The sequence below is a fragment of the Ursus arctos genome, unplaced genomic scaffold (genome assembly GCF_023065955.2).
Source record: "Ursus arctos isolate Adak ecotype North America unplaced genomic scaffold, UrsArc2.0 scaffold_13, whole genome shotgun sequence".
Classification (NCBI taxonomy): domain Eukaryota; kingdom Metazoa; phylum Chordata; class Mammalia; order Carnivora; family Ursidae; genus Ursus; species Ursus arctos.
Window position 1 is genome coordinate 21,418,595 of NW_026622797.1, and position 16,541 is coordinate 21,435,135.

The 16,541-nt window shown below is 43.3% G+C and overlaps 1 long non-coding RNA gene across 1 annotated transcript; it reads right to left on the reverse strand.

Annotated features, from left to right (window-relative positions):
- Positions 1–12,956: 12,956 nt before the first annotated feature.
- LOC130543530 (uncharacterized) lies at positions 12,957–16,503 on the reverse strand. The gene is made up of 2 exons (XR_008958932.1): positions 15,887–16,503; positions 12,957–15,161 (listed from the first exon to the last, which is right to left on the reverse strand). It is a non-coding gene; the product is annotated as an uncharacterized LOC130543530 (long non-coding RNA).
- Between the last annotated feature and the right edge of the window lie 38 nt (positions 16,504–16,541).

A 16,541-nucleotide genomic window follows, 5' to 3' on the forward strand; every position in this document is an offset into this window, starting at 1 on the left:
GTTCAGGAACTGCAGTCATGTGTCGTACACATGTCGCCATCTTTATTCCTTGATAAGAGGGTCTATAGGTAATGACATGAGAAAGGGGTCTCTGCGTGGTGCCAGGCTGTAGGGCATGGCATCTCTTCAGATGAGCCAGCCATCACCTCACCAGTGCACGCACTTGCTTCTCTGTTTTGACCACCGTGTCATGATGCAATCTTCGGTAACTCTATAGATCTTACCTATTGTAGCCTCCCATGGGACCCTGGTCATCATTTTTTTTTTTTTAAGACTGTATTTTTTAAGGTATCTCTCCACCCAATGTGGGGCTCTAACTCACAACCCAGAGATCAAGAGTGGCGTGCTCTACTGACTGAGCCAGCCAGTTACCCCAGGGCTCTGGTCATCTTACGAGAACATCATAGCAATTTCTTCCTAGATTCTGTCTGCAGGATTGACTCTTGATGTCTCTTATGTCTTCAGCTGTGCTGGTAAATAGGTAAGATTCTCTGCCTGCCTCCTGTGAAAATTGCTGGAGGCTTTTCTAGTCTTCCTTACAGGTCTTACCCGTAGATTGCTGCGTAGAAAACTCTCTCCCCCAGGGCTTTCCCTCCCCTTACTTAAATGCTCCACACATCTCTCTCACAGCAGCCCTTAATCATTGCTTATCTCTGTGGATACTTTATCTCTTCACACGGGACTCTGGCTTTTGAGGGCAACACAGTTCTTGGAAGCTTCTGGAGAGCTGGTTTTTTATCCTGGGCACCTGACCTAAGCTGATGGCCTCTACCTAGAACACCTTTGCTCCCACTGTCTGGTTAACCTAATTAACTTACTCATCCTTGAGACCTCAGTTTGAATTTTAATTTCCCGTCTCCAAGCCACAGACTAGATCAGGGCCTCCTGCCATATACTTTCATAGTATTCTGTGCTTATTTGGGTGGTCATTTCCACTTATTTTCCATTAGAGAGTAAGCCATCTGAGGGATAGGACTGGGTCTGTTTTCCTGGCATTGCAACTGCTGGGCCCAGTTCAGTGCCTGGTGCAAAGGAAGGTCTGAATAAATATATTTTGACCTAATGAAATAAAGGAGTAATGACAGTTGGGGCAGCTCTGAGTTTAGCATGATGGTTGAAAATATGGGCAAGATATTTAGGCTTTTTCTTTAAAAAAAAAAAAAGAATTATTTATTTTAGAGAGAGGGAGAGAGAGCGCACGCTAGCAGGAGGCAGGAGGGGCAGAGGGAGAGGGAGAGAGAGAAAATCTCCGACAGGCTCCACACCCAGTATGGAGCCTGACTCAGGGCTCAGTCTCAAGACCCTGAGATCATGACCTGAGTCAAAATCAAGAGTCGGGAGCTTAACCAGCTGTGCCACCCAGACACCCCTAGGCCCTTTGTGCCTCTTGCAGAACGGGGCTGAGAAGACAGGCCGGCGTATAGTGAGCACCAAGCAGTCAGTACCAGCCATGCCTTAAAAGCCTCCTCTCCGTGACCATGGCAATTTCATGATCACCGCGTTCAGCTGCTGCTTTTCTAATGCACTTCCCCTGGCTCACAATATAAATATTTCATCTAATCTCTTTGTATATTTTTAGTGCTTATTATCCTCTTTCTCTAAGTTCCCCAGGGCTAACTTATCTATCAGAGCAGTAGGCACAGTGCCCAGGGCCCACAATACTTGTCAAGGCCCATAAAAATATTTTAATTTCTTCCACAATTTGAGAGAGAGAGAAAAAAAAAAAAAACCCAACAAACTTACACTTTAAAGAAAATGTTTATATATATAAATATAAATAAACTATATTTAATTTTAGATATATTTCACATATATGCCTTTTATATATGCTTTATACATGTGTTTTACATATTATAAAATATATCAAATATATTTACCTTTCTACCAACAAAGCTATCCTATATGTAATATCTGTTTATGGAGGAGGAAGGATCCCACGGAGGCAGCAGGCCAGGGAAGCCAGAGGGCCCGCGGGCAGCTCTCCATCAGTCTCCCCTTTCCAGTAAACACAGAGGGGAACTGAAATTCCAGGGCGGTGGCGTCACAAGCTGCGAGCACCCTCTGAATGGCTGATGGCGAGGGCAGGCTGCTCACTGCGAGGGGACATCCCAGCAGCAGGTGACCCTGCTATTCGGGCTCTATTCTCCGAGAAGAAAGGGGCTCCACCAGATCGGGCTCTAGAGAGGGGCTGGCTCCCGGTCCTCACCGGCCAGCCCTGCCGCTGGGTGCTCTGCCCGCCAGCTTGTCCTCCCGCAGATCTCCCGCCCCCTGCTCACCTCCTCTCCCCTCCCCTGGTGTGCCCAGGGGACTCCTCCCGAGGCCTCCTCCCGAGGTCGAGGTCAGACGGCCACCTCCTTCTCCGGGGACAGTGCCGGGCTCCCTCCTTGCGCTGGGTCTTCAGCCTTTCATTCCCCTCCCTGCACGGCTCTCCTCCTCCCTGCACGGCTCTCCTCCTCCCCGCCTTCTCTTCACTCCTTGCTCTTGCGCATTGTCTGCCTTTCTTGCCCCTGTAGTTTCTTTTTGATTCCAAATTTCCGGCACTCTTCGTTTCTCTTGCTACCTTTCTGTTTTCTCTTTATTATTTTCGTGGTCTTGTGTTAAGTTCTCTCTCTCTCTCTTTTCATTTTTCATTTCTTTGAGTCTAGTTGGCACACGTGATGTTACACTAGTTTCAGGTGTACAGCCTAGTGATCTGACAAGTTTATACGTCGTGCTATGTTCACCGCAAGTGCAGCTGCCCGTCGCACCGCTATTACGATACTGTTAACTATCCTCATTATGCTGTGCTTTTTATTCCGGGGACTTGCTCACCCCATAACTGGAGGCCTGTAGCCCCCACTCTTCACCCACTTTGCCCACCCCCTACCGCTTTCCTCTCTGGCAGCCATCAGTTCGTTTTCTGTATTTATAGGTCTGATTCTGCTTTTGGTTTATTCTTTTTTTAGATTCCACCTATGAGTGGAACCATATGCTAATTGTCTTTCTCAGTCTAACTTATTTCACTTGGCATAATACCCCCTACGTCTATGTTTTCTCAAATGGCAAAATGGCATAATTCATTCTTTTTTATGGCTGTGTGATATTCCATTATATATATCCCTCTCTTGGTGGACACTTAGGTTGCTTCCCTACCTCGGCTGTTGTAAGTAACACTGCGATAAACATGGGGTGCACGTATCTTTTTGAATTAGCGTTTTTGTCTTCTTTGGGTAAATACCCTCTAGTGGAATTATTGGATCATATACAGTACTTCTATTTTTAATTTTTTGAGGAATCTCCGTATGTCTCCTTTCTCTCTCTTGCCCAGCTCCTTTTCAGTGTTCTCTTAGTTCTTTTTCTTTTTCCAAGCTCTCTCTCTCTTTAATGAGTGCATGGGGGGTGGGGGGCAAGGGGCAGGGGGAGAGGGAGAGGGAGAGAATCTCCAGCATGTCATTACCCTGAGATCATGCCTTGAGCCAAAATCGAGTCAGTCCCTTAACCAACTGAGCCAACCAGGCACGCCTCAAGCTCTCTCTCTCTCTCTCTCTTTTTAAATGTTCCTTTTCTGTTTTTTGCTTCCTCTTCCTCTGAGGACCTGGCCCTTCCCCCCACCCCCACGCCCTGACTGCTAACCAGGGCTGTGGAAACTCCACCCCGTGCTCTGACCAGCAGAGCCCCGGGGAACTCAGCTGCCTCAGCCGTGAGCGGCACTGGCAAGGAGACTTGATGTGTGACACAGACCGCTTCTCCCAGACTTGGGCCTTCATGCCCAGGCACAGATTAGATCATTCGTTATTCAATGAAGACATTGGGAGGAGAGGCACGGGAGGCGAATGTGGTGTACATTCTGGTGTCTCGCCGTGCAGCAGCAGCATAAAATCACTTGGTGCTGCCCGCTGTTGCGCAGAGAATATGCAGCTACTTTGTTTTGTTTATATTTGACCTGCTTGCTTTTGCAGACCAGCGTATCTTTCCTCTTCCCCATACACACACCAGTTCGTTGGGAGGCAAAATTAATTGTTCAATTTGAACTGAATGCGGAAAACCGCTATAAATTATGCAGCCTCTTCAGCAAATATTGAGGCTATCCTTTGGGTTAAAGTGCCCGGAGTCTCAGATGCCTCCCTCTCCCCTGTTCCTCCCTCAGGTGGCAAGGGGTGGGGGGCAGGGAGGCTTAGTTGTTGTCCTGCAGGTGCTGGTAAAGATCATGGTACCTTTCCTTCTTCTGATCCCAGTGGTGCCAACACTTGTCCTGTTGGTGTTCCCAGATGAAGACTGAAGCTGCTCTAATTTATGATCTGGTCTCTGTTGGACCCACCTCTGTTTTCACTGGTAAGCTCGAGTTCTCTGAGCTATGGCTACAAACCCCACATCCTTGGTATAGAGGCCGGGCCTCAGGGAACCACTCAAGCCAGACTTCCTGTTAAGTTCTCAGCTACTTCTAGGTCCTGTTTGCATCACTCAAGTATCAAAGTCACCCAGAAAAGTTAAAAAGCAGCCTCTTCCTCTGCCTAACAACATGGCTCCACCTAGTTAAGCTCGCCTGTCAGCCTAAGATACTCCCTCTGGAGTGCTAAGTGGGAAGCAGGACGGAAATGCCCCTTTCAGGGCGCCAAGGTGGCTCAGTCAGTTGAGTATCCAACTCTTGATTTCAGCTCAGGTCATGATCTCGGGATTGTGGGATCAACCTGGGTCGGGCTCCATGCTGAGCATAGAACCTTCCGGGAAGTCTCTCTCTCTCTCTCTGTCTCTCTCTTGCCCTCTGCCCCTCCCCTCCATTCATGTGCATACGCTCTCAAAAGAAAGAAAGAAAGAAAGGCCCCTTCCCTCAGTTTTGCCCTTATTTATCTAACACATATAATAATACTAATCTACAATTAGCTGAGGCTTAACACATGCTTTGCATGATTTAATTCTCACAACAACCCTATAAGGAAGATGTACTATTACCATGCACATCTAAGAGGTGTGAGGCACAGAGAGGTTGAATGACTCACCCAGGATCACACAGCCCCGTGGAAAAGGGTGGGGCCAGTGTGGGAGTCCTGTTGGCCTGGCTGCAGGATCTGTGCTCTTCACTCCGGCCTATGCTGCTGTCCTGGCTCCTCTGAACCCCTTGGCCTCCTCCCTTCATTCCTCCTTATTCTACTCCCTGCCCCCACATGTCTTATGCTCTCTCTATCATGAAGCTGGTTTATTTACCATATAAAGAAGGGAGTGGGTTCAGTTTGTTCTGAATGCTTTTCTTCTGCATTTCCAGAGAAAGACTGTGTTGATGTTAGCTGTGAGGCAAAAGTTTCACTTCTTCCATTGTCCACTTTCGAAGGGGGGGAAGCCAACCTCAAAGTAGGTTAGTAAATGCTTTATTCATCGTCTTACTGAGGACTATAGCTGGGGAGAGAGTCTTGCAGATTGCTTTGAAGAATGGCCCTGAAGTTTGTCTCCTTTCAGGGGTTTATATGCAAAAGGGGAAGGGTATACATGCTTGCAAACAGTTCTCTGGAAGTATAATTGCACATCACAAGGTATAATTTGCTTGGTGGTAAAAGTTAAGGTTACTGATTTCCACACAGACATGTGAATGACCCCTAGGTCATCTTAATGAATTACGCTTCTATCATATCTGATTGTTCAGAAATATTGCCCTGCGTGCCTCCCTTAGCTGGTTTTCCAGTTCTTGTTTTTGGTTTCTCCTTGAGGTCACTTGAGAGGGTCACAGGAGGCTGACCTTAGTCACCTACTGCAATTTTAGTGCGAGAGGACTTCTGGGAACTGCTGAGATTGGTTGGGGACAGTCCCCCAGCTCCCACATGGAGATCCAGACTGTGTCCTGTGAGCCTCATTCAGACGTCAGCTCCGCCCTCAACAAGGAGCGCTTTCCCTGAGGAGATCAGCAGAACGATTACTTCCTCCGGCCGCAATGAAAAAGTCAGCCAGGGCTGGCCTCCTGCTTTCTCCCGCTGGGAGATCAGGAGCCGAGAGCACTGGCCCCGCAGCTGCCCACCATGTGGCTGCTGGCCATCGTGACTCCACAGTGAGGGACAGCTCGTGCTACAGGGACGGAGACTTTGTCTTCTACTTGGCCTGGCACCCCGAGTTGACCTCAGACAAACAGGATGCGATCAGGGCTCTTTGACAGTGTTCCCCACTGAGACCTGAGGCCCCCCAAAATGCTTTACAAATGAGCCACGTGTTGTATCAGTTATCTGGATCCTCTATCAAAACCTTTAAATACATGGTTTAAGCCTGCTAAAGAACAAAAATTCGGGGAGGGGGGAAGAGGAGAGGGGGTAAGCCATAAGAGACTCTTAACTGTAGAGAACAAACTGAGGGTTGATGGAAGGAGGTGGGTGGGAGATGCGCTAAATGGGCGATGGGTATGAAGGAGGGCACTTGTTATGACAAACACTGGGTGTTATATGTACGTGATGAATCACTAAATTCTACTTCTGAAACCAATATGACACTGCATGTTAACTAACAAGAATTTAAATAAAAACTTGAAACAAGCAAAAAGAACAAAAATTCATCTGAGTAAATTTGAAGATCTAATTGCTTTTATTCAATGATTCATGAATCGGGCAGCATCTCATCCAGGCAGAAGCTCTGAGGAGTTGTAGCAAATGGAAGGTTGCTATAGAAACAGAGTGGGGCAAGGAAGTTGTTAGCAAAAGAAAGGATGGTTTCAGGCAAGGTCACCTTCTCTTAGGGGTAGTGGCAGGGGTCTCATCCTGCAGAAGACCTCGCTAGCACTGATCAGAAAGTCCCAGACTGATTGGTTTAAAATTCCACTCCTGGGAGAGGCAGCAACTGCAGTTAAGTTAGATATTAAGTCTTGGTGGAGCTTCACATAAATGACTCCATTTCGGATCTGTTGCTTCCTAACAAGCCTCCGTGCCCGCGTGGTCTGCTGCTCAACGAGCAGTAGCTTTCAGTGAAAAGACTGTAAAGCATCATCTTATAGAATGTGAAGTGCAATCTAGTCCATGCGGGTCTCTCCTGAAGTGATCATGTTCTCAAATACTTCATAGATTTCACTCCTCGGTTATTTCACAAGTATTGTTTGAGCAGAGTCTCTTCTCCCTCTTAATTTCCAAATAAATCTATTTCTTATTTATTCCAAATCCTGGATCAGTGGTTCCCCACCTGGTATCCTAGGATTCTTATGTGTCCTCAAGGGCAATAAGACAGGCCTTTTATCCATTTTCAGTATTTCCTACAGAAATTGTACTTTTATGATAAGGTTGTACTTACTAAAAAAATTTATTTGCCTTTAAGTGAAATAATATGTGACCCAAGTGACATTTATGCAGATCAGAAGATCTCATTAGCATTCTTTAACTGGAATAAATGGAAATGTAAATAACTTATTACATGACAGAAGAAATTTGATTGGAAGATGGAAACCTTCAAAATGCGGGGTTCAAGGGGCAGACAATGTCTAATGAGAAAACATAGAACCCCACTGCTGCATGGTCACCACTATGTCGACTGTCCCTTTGTTACCCGTCAATCTATCATAGTCACTAAGGATAGGAGTGGGGGAAGCCCTGGCCCGCTGCCTGGGGGCCCACACTCTGCTGGAGAATCCTGAGAGGGCTGGACAAATCAAAAGCTTAGCTCCTGGCTGGGATTGTCAACACTGTTGCTGAACAAACTCAGATACGCTCAACACAAGAGAAGCCACTAACTCAAGAGATGAGGGCTTGGAAATGAGAAAGGGAGAAATTTAGTTCGAGTGCTGGCAGCCATGGCAGGCACAAGCCTTAACATCTAACCTCTCCACCGACAAGAGGGACACCTAGAGTCTTATAAGAAGAGGTTGGAGAGTACATGCAAGAGAGCAGGCAGAGTGCTCAGTGATCACAGGTGGGGCTTGGAATGTGTTCAGTCCATGATCACGGGCAGGGAAGGGAATGTGTGGAGTATGATCTTTTAGGTATTCCATTGCTATCAGGGCTTTTCTGGTCTGGTGGCTGGAAAATGTCTTCTTCAATGCCTCAAGAAAGTGCAATGAGAAATAAGCACAGTGGGTTTCAGTTAGAGCCAGAATTAAGTAGTCTTGTCTATTTCTGGTTTTAACTGTTGTGGTCTAGAGTTGTGCAAGAGGACTTGCTGACACCTTTGAGAGTTCAAAGCTGTTGGCAAGGAAAAAATTTTATTTAGCCTTTGAAGCTTCTTCTGGCTGGTTAAGAATTTAACTGACAGGAGACACATTAATTGGAGAAAATCTAATTTAATTTTATATGTATACAAGAACCCTACATACATGAGAGATTCAAAAACAGAAAGGTAAAATGAGGTATATGCCACCCTAAGCTAAGGAATGGGATAAGGGGCTGGGGATTCAAAGTCCTGGGCCTCTACAGTTCCCTCCTCTGAAACTTCCCTGAAGTTTCACATGTTAAAATTTGAGCTGGGAGGTTGTTTCATCTCATTGAACCAGTCTGTTAGTCCTGACAATAGGTTAGTTTAATCAAACTCACTTCAGGTGTATTCTCAAAGTTAAGCCTATGATTCAAATAATCAGATATTAAATAAGAGGCATTTCTATGGAAACAAAAGAAAAACAATGGCTAATGAAAGGGTCAGTGTTAAGCCAGTTCCTGAGTTCGGAGGGTAGCCAGTTGAGGAGACAAATTTTAAGTGTCAGATTCAAGCTTCTTCAGATAGAGGGCAGGTGGTGGCAATCTGACAGATCCTCCTGGTTTATAGTTCAAATGTCTCTGATGTTCTTTGAGTGGCCTGCTGAGCAACACAAGTGAAGATGGTCTATTCGTGAGCTACTGTGGCAATTTCTCTGAAGTTTACATCAAGTCGTTTATATTTAGTTTGTAGAGCAGTTTTAGTTCTCAAATGATTCCAAGTCAGAGGTGGGAGAAAAATCAAAATGTTAGTTTGGAGAATTGTAGCCAGGCATTGGAGGAGACTAAAAGAAATCAGGATCTAGTCCAGTTTATAATAAATAGTATTAAAATCTAATATCTACAAGCATGTGTTATTGAAACATTTTCTTTAAAATCACGCTCATTTTTACCAAAAATAGCCAAATTAACACTAATTTGTTTGCAAAATAAGTTTAGTTAAAAAAAAAAAAGACTTGGCCTGATTACTTACATAAGAGCAGCAAGAATAATGGTTGACCATATATACTCTTTAAAACCTGCTCTGCTGGAACTTTTCATTAGCTCTCTAGATTGAACTGTTAACAGTCTCTTGAAACCCAAAGCCAAGCCAAACATTTGCGATCAGACTTTGTCTGCAATACCTATGAATTTGGGTGAATTCCTTTCTTCTCAAGTTCCCCCTAATATCATGAAATTCTTGCACCTGTCAGGAAGTGATCTTCTTTACTCACCTGGTAAGACTGTTGGGAACTCTGTGAGCAATGTATCAGGCTGATATTTCCAAGAGGCTTAATTGGCTTCATAAAGTCAATGTTAGTTACCTAAAGCTGTCTGATCACATCTGAGTCTATGCATGTCTCTCTCAAATATGACATTTCAGTCAATGCCTTAGTAATATAACCAATGTTTCTAATTGTGCCCTGTCATAAGGAGAACAGATTCTTATCACACTTATTTAAATAAATATATTGTCACAAAAATGTAAGAATATTCACTGAGAGTTTCTGAATTTTGGAGGTTTCAGGTAGGGAGAAAAAATAAATGTTTCAATTTGTCCACAAAGGTATATTTTATCAAATTGCTGCAGGTCAGTTAGCTTAAGAGGAAAAGTTTTCTTAAATCTGGAAAACAAAACACTTTTAAAAATGTCAGCAATATTTCAAATAAGAAGTCATAAAAAGTATAATTATCTTTCTCAGTGTATTCAGTCCCCTTCATGTTATTAATACTTGTTCTGATTGAATCCAGTGTTTCTACTAGTTCTGGAAATTTTTACTTAGTTCAGTTTTATGATCTAAGACCTAAGGTCATCAGAACCTTGTATTCAGTTCTGTTTTGTTTTCATGAATTTCATTGAAGATGAAGCACATTTGCAGGAAACTTTTATAAAGGCATCTGAATAAAAGTGTAACTGTCTAAATGATAAAAGACTTAAAAATGGCCATGGCTAATGATCTGATTAGAGTTCATTACAATGCGGTTGACATGGAAATTTGGTTATTTTTGTGGCATATGACACTTCAGGATAATGACTTATCAGGACATCAGATTTCTAGGTGTTTCATATAATTTTTACAAACTTATTTTAATAACATATCTTTATAAATATTATGTAAGAGAGTTAATATCACTTATTTGACAATGTTTCCCATGTAATTTAACATACCAACTAAGTCTCATTAGTTTAATTTCTCATAAAAACAGTTTTTCTGGCATATTCCAGTGGCTCGCTGGAAAGTTTCAGCTAGATTGTGGTCAACAGACTTCATTCTAGAATTTAATTTTGGGAAGTATGTAAAAAAAAAAAAAATCAAAAGGTTTGAACATTTGATTAAATAGGATTACAGATCATTATGAAACAATAATTATCTACTTAACCAAAGTGACAAATATTTCAAAGGTAAATGCAGTAGGTCACATAGTTGTGAACAAAATTCAGTTTCTTTAATATTAAGACACAGTTTTCTGAGCTGATAAACATAGGAAATTATTTTGGCAAACACAGAATCATTGTTTTTAGGTAGACAAATTAAAAGGTGAAGAAAAACTTTTATTTACAATTTCTTATGAAGAGCAGGTCAATGGTTCTAGAGAAATCTGTACTTTTAACAAGGAGAAAAAAGAACTTTACACCAGTGTACTTTTGATATTAAAACTCATTTACTCATTCAAATTATCCTAATCTTAGCAAGTACTGAGCACACATAAAATTTTTTTCCAAGGATTTTTTCTCCATAAAACTTCCACAACTTTTTTTTTTTTTACACATTTAGATTTTGTCCTAAAATTTCCCTCTTTAAATAACTAGTCTTACTTTAGGACAAAGCTATTTTTTCCCCTCAACAAATATATATTTTTATTCGTTATACTTTTTCTTACCAAAAACATGTATCTTACTTTTCTCACATACAGAGTTGTTTCCTTTATTATTTCTAGTAGTCTTAATTATATTTATTAGAATTTTTACTGCTTAGCAACCTTAATTGCTAGTGAAAACTAATTGTGAACCCTGTTACACCAGAGTTCTTTAGATTAGCAAGTTTATTAATATATTTCATAATTTTTAGGAATGTGTTGTTTTTATAGTACAATCTTTCTTTTTCCCTTTCTTTTTTAAAGTAGGCTCCACTCCCAGCCCACTGAGGGGCTCGAACTCACCACCTTGAGATCAAGACCTGAGCTGAGATTAAGGGTCAGATGCTCAACTGACTGAGACACCCAGGCATTCCAGTAGTACAATCTTTCAATAAAGCATAAAACATGTTTACTAACAGACCCAAATTGGTCTTCAGTTTCTTTATAAGACAGAAGTAGGTAAACATATATTCATTATTTTATCTTATTTACATCTATTTTAATTAACTTGTTCTTAACAATTATGCTTAGACCACCCACAAAACTTCATGAGGCATTAGACAAAGTCAACCATTATTCTGGGGGTTTTTTTGGACAAATTTTCTAACAGAGATACCATGAACTTTTAGAAAACACAAGCAGAATAAAAGTTTTATATTCAAAGCTGATAATTCTAAAGACATGTCTATTTTAATTAAACCAACAACCTTAAAAGCTTTAAGACAGAATATTTTCCCAGATCATGTGAACTTGAAAAACATTTGGGTTAGTTTCTATCTTTCTGAGCTTTAGAATGCCCAATCCTTATAGTGTGTGCCTTCGAACCACCTAAATAAAGCTCTTTTACAGAGTAATTTTAGCAATACCATCCAGAGGTAGCGAAGATATCTCACATTTATAACATCCTTGGACACACACATACAACATACACAGACAAGATGCAAACAAAATCTTAATTTTTTCTACTAATATTTGTGGAGAGGACATTACAGGCCCAGTTTAAAAATACCTTTCTCTGTTTTTTTTTTCTTCAGTCTCAGGAGATTGTGGGCTGTGTTTACATTCCAAGATATGATAAGATTTATAATTTCAAGGGACAGAGAAAGACTGTAAAAACTTTTTTCTAGAGTTTCAGGGTAGTCTCTATTTAAAACTTACTCTTTTTTTTCTAAAGTAGAGAACAATTTTGTTCCAATAACCTGATCTACAATAGCCACAAACATTTTGAGAGGAATAGTCAAGTAAAGATAGGTGGGCTTTAACTTGTTTCTAGAGTTTTGCTCCTGGTTTTGTAGAGATTTGTAAAATAAAGACCGTTGTTCCTAATTCTCCAAAGACCTGGATTACAGCTCAAATATCAAGGGATTGGCTCATCTTTTTAACTAAATTTGCTTCTTTATATCAGGGAGAATTTTAACTAAAATGGGAACCAAATGATTTATCCCTTTGTAAAATCTGCATAAAGCATTTTTAACAAAAGCCTTTTTTTCTAGGTACATAATTTAACCTTGCGTCCATTAGCCCCTAATACTGGCCCTTTGCAGACCATTTTTAGAAAGGCCTAGGAGAAATTTTGGTCATCTATTTCCTAAGTAAAGGGAAGGTTGTAAATATAGTCATATAATCTTTCTAATTACTCTCTAAATTTGGTAGGATCTTTTGAAAATAGAGGTAAATGGCTATATAACTTAAAAGATCTGCTGCTGTCCAGGGGACATAAATTTTTTTGCAGTGGTGGTGGGGTGGGGGTGTCTAGGATAAACCTGCAAGGAACACTGTATAGGAATGGTTAGCGCAGGCAGAACCTGATGACATAGTCCAAAGGTAGGGGCAAAGCAAGCCTTATTGCCAGCCTTGGATGCTTTGGTTAAATTTATTTTCTGGCTTTCAGCACTTACATGAGCAACCTATATATTTAGAACCTAGAGATTAGGCCAGAGGAATCTCTGTAAATCTTTTAGGAAAGGGAAGTTAAAACAGGCAGGTGAGGCTGGATTTTTTTTTAAAGATTTTTATTTATTTATTTATTTGTTTGTTTGTTTATTTATTTGAGAGAGAGAGAGCATAGTGGGTGGAGGGGCAGAGGGAGAAGCAGACTCCCCACGGAGCATGGAGCCTGATGTGGGGCTTGATTCCAGGACCCTGAGAATATGACGTGAGCCGAAGTCAGACGCTTAACTGACTGAGCCACCCACGTGCCCCAGGCTGGATTTTAAGAAGAGAAATTAACATTGGATGTGGACATTTATTTTTGAGTCTTAAGTCTAATTTCTATGCTTTTACCTTGTCAAGGGAGTCCCTAAGGCTAGCTGTTATACTAAGACAATTGAGAGCTCTCTATAAAAAATATATATGTAGGGGCACCTGGATGGCTCACTTGGTTAGGTGTCTGACTCTTGATTTTGGCTCAGGTTGTGATCTCAGGGCCGTGAGATTGAGCCTGTGTTGGTCTCCATATTTGGCATGGAGCCTGCTCAAGATTCTCTGTCTCCCACTACCAGACCCGCCTCCCCCACCCCCTGCCCCCTGCCCAGCTCACAGGCTCCCCCCCCAAAAAAATTGTATATTTAAATACAGCCAATTTAAATGATCCATCATCCAGCCATTGGCAAATAGGATCTATTAATAGTGACTCAAAGCAATAAACCTTCTAATGGCTTAACCAAAGACACAAGAAGTGTCCAGAAGGGCATAGATGATGTAGCCCTCGTGATCCAAAGTTTACTCCCAAAATTAGTCTAAGAAAGCAAAGGTTTTTGTTGCATAGGCAGTAAAGATGGTGTAGTGAAAATGGTGTCTCTGGTCTCCCATGAAAATGTGAGATGACCCACGAATCTGTGACACCATACAAATGCTTCTAGAATGAGACTTTTCAGCACTACCAAGCAACACAAGTTGAGACAACAAAGATTCCTAGGGGCTAAAACCTCTCATGACAAAAATCCCTGAGAACTGGCACAGCCGGACAGAGCCAGAGATACTTGGGTCCACAGTCTGTTGGACTGGCCACCAAAGTGCACCCGGGAAGTACATCTCCACCCAGATGGTGGAGACCAAAGAAAATTCTTGTCACAAAGCCAAGCTCTCAGGACACAGAACAAGAGTAACAGAAAAATCCAACAGCTTTAAGCCTTGGGTCTCTCGGAACCACACTAATACCCAGGAGTGCTACGCCATGTGGTTGGGGAATGTGTGTTGCTTTACAGTGTACCTCATTGTGTGGAAGTTTTCTTGAAGTTGGCGGGTGACCTAGTGTCAGCCTAACCCATTCTGTGACCAACTTATCCTACCACGGGAGTCTTCTTGAGATGGCGAGCACTCCAACAGCTTTTATTTGTTCAGCCCGGACCCATGAATTTTGCAGCTTTAACTTCCAAGATGTCCCTTAGCAACAGATGACAAGCAACATAAAAGACACAGACAAAGGAAGACAAAGACCTTCTCTGGGGGGAAGCAGACCAGTAACCACAGTACTCTAACACATTTAACCAAAGAGTCGCCAGGCCCAAGGAACTAGTTCCACAAATATTTTCTCCTGCTGATCTCAATTTACAAAGAGAAAAAGGCCTCTCATGGCTCTTGCTTCATTGGACTCGCAGCTAGAGATTCTGGGAGGCTGACGTGGCAAGAAATCTTACCTTCTGCTGGCTGTATGTCAGACGTCCCAGACCTCTCAGCTGCAACAGTCCTGGGGCGAGCCACGTCCTGTGGGTTAGTGTCCTGCTGACTAGGCCAACTGTCAGGAAGCAGGAATTCCTGTCCCCTCAAGGTCCGTCTAGCTGGACTAAGAATCAAATTGACACAAGACAGATTAACAGGAGGAAACGGGATTTAATAGTGTGCAGATGGAGAATCCACACAGACATGGAAATTCCAAAGACAGTCGGGCAAAACGAGGTGTATGTGTCATTCTGAACTAGGGGGGAGGGAGCAGGGGTCTGGAACTTTAGAGGAAAGGAATGCCATCCACAGGGTAATAAGAGCAGATGTGTGGTAATTCGATGTTTGCCCTGCCATACAGATGGGTCACTCAGATAAAATTTATCTCAGCTAATAATGCTTATTCTGGGAAAGATTTCCAGTTACATAGTTTAGGGAGGGGCAAAAGTTTCTCTTGAGCCCATAGGGTCTCTATTACCTTCAGCCCAGAATAATCTTCATGCCAAAGTGGCCCATCTTGGGGAAGTCTGCCCTCTGCCCCTAGAATAATAAAAATTATCACCCTACTTTATCACTATTGCGATTGGTCATGCATGCTCAGCAGTTCCTGCCATCTCTCTCTTCCAGGAGACCCTCACCCTGGGAAGACTGGGGCCCTTATGGCGGAGCTGTGATCCTGGGGAACCATTCACACTGCCTCAAAAGGGGAACTGCCCTTTTTCCTGGGATGCTGCTCCCATGTCTGCAGAGATCCGACAGTTGGTGTCATTTCCTTCTTTGTTCTTTCATGAAGCTCAATAATTAGAACCCCAGTTCACTGAGGGACTTCAACAAATATGCTTGAAGTACTGCTCCATGCCAGGCTCTGCTTTAAATTCAGGATCTACAGAAATGGCTGCCATCCCTGTCCTCAGGAAGCTCACAGCCTAATGGGAAATAAGAGCCGTGGCCTCCTAACAACAAAATGATCAATGGAATCCTTTATTAGTGGTTGGAATAGATGTTAATTGGAACAGTTAGTGGGTAGTAAAACATTTGGGAGGGAAGGTGGTGACAGAAAGCTGGGAGGAGGTGACATGTGAACTGGCCCATTAATGGTGGAGAGAGGTTTTGCAGGAGCAGAAGGGATTCTGGTTTTACTCTAAAAGCCTTTAGGGAAGGGGAGAGGGGAGCTTCTGATGATGTCCCTTGACGAATCCTTCCAAGTTTCTGACTGCTTTCCCCAGGACTGCAGATTTCTTAAACATTCATGCCACTGGTCTCACCTTAGAGCACCATGTCTTCTATTGCAGTGATTCTCAGTTCCGGGACCAGGACCAGCAACATCACCGCATCTAGGACTCGGTTAGAAATGCAAATTCTGGGCCCCCGACCTCAATTGGAAACTGTAGGGATTTCACATGACACAGACTCGGGGTTGACCGCCACGGGTCTAACCCACGCAGAAGCTTGGTGGGCGAATGGTGGTGGAGGTGGCTACTGAGGTCGAGAATGATCTGGGTTGTTTGCGTGCATTGGACCTGCAAGGGGCTGGATGACCCGCTCGAGGTCCCTGCCTTGGCCTCCGGGTGCAGGGTTCCACCCGGACGGGTCGGTCACGTAGCGCTCCCTTAGTTTCTAAGGGTCGTGCTGCTCCAGCGAATACGAGCTCCCACAGGTTTGTGAACTTGCCTTTCTTCTCCGCGAGGCGGACAGACCGGGCGCTTTAGCTAAGCAGCCTCGGGCCGGCTGGGGGTACCACCCGCCTCACTGGCTTTGCACTGGAGCGCTGCAGCCCTCCTGGGGTCCTGGGGCTGGAGCGGGGGGAGGGGGACAGCAGAGCGGGAGGTAATAGTCTGGTAATAGTATGGGAAATACTATTACTCCCACGCCTGCGGGGAAGGGTGCTTTGTCCAGACAGCGCAGTCAGGTGACAGCGCG